The 2,500-nt window shown below is 78.6% G+C and overlaps 1 non-coding gene across 1 annotated transcript; it reads left to right on the forward strand.

The window, feature by feature from the left end:
- The first annotated feature begins 2,224 nt into the window (after nucleotides 1–2,224).
- Nucleotides 2,225–2,377, forward strand: LOC135326092 (5.8S ribosomal RNA). Its single transcript, XR_010386746.1, has one exon. It is a non-coding gene; the product is annotated as a 5.8S ribosomal RNA (ribosomal RNA).
- Nucleotides 2,378–2,500: the final 123 nt, after the last annotated feature.

Raw genomic sequence — 2,500 nt, forward strand, 5'->3', positions numbered from 1 at the left:
CGCCCCCCCCCGCCCCCCCACCCCACGGCGCTCCGCTGCCGCTGGGGGGGAAGGGGAAGGGGGGGGGGGTCCGGCCCAGGGGAGGGCCCGGCGGGAGCGGGCGGCAGTGCGTGTGAGGGGCGGCGGGGCTTGGCTACTCCCCGGCGCCCGCGGGAGAGGAAGCGGCGGGCGCGGAGGCGAGGGAGACGGCCCTCCGGGTTGGGACGGGTCCCACGGGTCCCCACCCCTAAGCTGTGGGGGGCGGACCCGCGGCGGGCTGCGGCGGAGCAGCCCGTCCGCAGAGACCTGCGGGGGCAGGCGTTCCGGGATGGCGCGCGGGGCGGGCGCCGGGCCCCCGAGCGGGGGGCGTCGCGTTGAGGCCAAGCGAGGCGACGGTTCGTGCCCGAGTGGGCGGCCCGAGCCACGGCTCTCCTCCCGGGTGCAGCTGCCACCCGGCGCCGGGTTACTGAGGGAAACCCCGGGCCCTGGGAGGAGGACGAGGTCGTGGCGGCGGGTGTCGGGCGCACCCCGCGGGCGGACGCTCCGCCGAGGGGCGCGGGGGCCGGCTGGCGGGTGCCGGGTTCCCCCTCCGCGTCCCGTCTCGTCGCCGCTGCCGAGGCTGCCGCCGTCGCCGCGAGGCGGCGGCGGCCCGGTGGCGGGCGGCGGCGGGGGAGGCACCCCCGCGGGGATTTCAGGTCGTTTCCCTCACCCCAGGGCCAGGTACCTAGCGCCCGCGCTTCTCCTGCCCCCCCCTCGGTGACCCACCCGTGTGGTCCCGTGTGCCAGCGTGCTCCTCCCGGGTGCCGCACCGTGCGCGCCGCACCGGCCGTGCCTTCCCCCCCCCCGCCTCGGCTTCCCCCCACCCCGGTCCTTCCTCCCCCGCGGTGGGGGTGGGGGGGGCGGGGAGGGAGGGAGCGAGCGAGAGAGGGGAGAGGGCCTCCGGCCACCGCGGCCGCCGGCAGCCGCCCCGGGCAGGGATGGCCATGGGCCCCGGGCTCCGGGCCCGAGGGTTCTCGGTTGGAGAGCCGGGCGGAGGTTTAAAGACTCGGGCGGCCCGATGCGACTCGCGGAGGCGGCCGGGCGTGCTGCCGGAGGGCCGGGGGGTCGGCGCGCGCGGGCGCCGCGCCCCCCCATGCCAGCCGGCGCGCCCCGCGCTCGCCCCGCGGGCAGCCGGGACGGAGAGGGGTTACCCTGCCCCCTCTCTCCGCGGTCTGGTCTCGGCGGAGAGACGCCGCGCGGTCGGCCTAGTTGCCGGCCTGCCTCGAGCGTTGCGAGCCGGGCGCGAGCGCGTGCTCGCCGCCGGGAGGGCGAGCCCCCACCGCGGGTGGTGCGGGCGCCGAGCCTCCGCGCGTCTCCTCCTTCTCCCTGGCCGGTGCTTCTGGGTCTTCCGCCGTGGCCGCCGTCGGCGGCGCCCTACCCTACGCGCCCGCCCCGGCACTCTGCCGTCCGGGGCGCCCGCCTCGCTCTGCCCCGCCCGGCTCCGCCAGGCAGCGGGGGGGCGGTGGTGGGGCGGCGGCGGGGGCGGCCCGCCCCGCTCTCCGCGTGGAGACGGGGAGAGCGGGCGCCGTCCCCGTCCGTGCCGCCTTGCCCGCCTGCCCGCCGCCGGGCGTCTGTCCGCGGAGGGGACGGGCGAGCGCGTGGCGTCACCCGCGAGGCGGTGTGTGCGGGCGCGCGGGGGTGTGGGCGCCGCGGCGGCGGCGGCGGCGGCGGTCGAGCCGGAGGGCCGGCGAGGCGAGCGAGGAGCTGGGAAGCGCGGGGCCGGCGGGCCGCAGGCGCGCGGGCGGCGGGGCGACGCCGCTCCCGGTGGCGGCCGGGCTCTGACGCCTGGGGCGGGGGGGGGGTGGTCTGCGGGGACGGACCCCCCCCAACATCCCGAGGCAGGCGGTGTGGCCGGCCCGCCGCTCCCTGCCGGGCCAGACCGAGCCGGGCGCCTGGGCCGGACTCGAAGCGAGACAGGGTTTGTCCCCAGGTCGGGAGCGAGGGCTCCCCGCCCTTCTCGTTCGGGTTTGCCCTTCGTTTCCCCCCCCCCCCCTTTCTCTGTGCTTGTACGGTCAGTGAGGCAAGCCCCTCTCTTTCTCTCGCTCTCTCTCTCCTTCCGTCTCTGCCGTCCCTTGCTCAGCAGCCGGCGTCGGCGTGAGGAAGGGCGGTGGGGCGGAGGAGGAGGGGGCGGAGGAGGGGGGGCCCCCCAGGGGCTGCGAAAGCTGCCCGGTCCCCCCGCGCGCGCGGCGGGGACCGAAACCGAGACAACTCTTAGCGGTGGATCACTCGGCTCGTGCGTCGATGAAGAACGCAGCTAGCTGCGAGAATTAATGTGAATTGCAGGACACATTGATCATCGACACTTCGAACGCACTTGCGGCCCCGGGTTCCTCCCGGGGCTACGCCTGTCTGAGCGTCGCTTGACGGTCAATCGTCACCCGCGCCGTGGCGTGGGCGCAGCGGCGTGCCGCCCCTCGGTGGGTGTGGGGGGGGGCGCGGTTCGGGTGCGCCCGGCCGTGCCCGCCCTCCCCTCCGAGCCCGG

The sequence above is a fragment of the Dromaius novaehollandiae genome, unplaced genomic scaffold (genome assembly GCF_036370855.1).
Source record: "Dromaius novaehollandiae isolate bDroNov1 unplaced genomic scaffold, bDroNov1.hap1 HAP1_SCAFFOLD_120, whole genome shotgun sequence".
In the NCBI taxonomy this organism is placed as follows: domain Eukaryota; kingdom Metazoa; phylum Chordata; class Aves; order Casuariiformes; family Dromaiidae; genus Dromaius; species Dromaius novaehollandiae.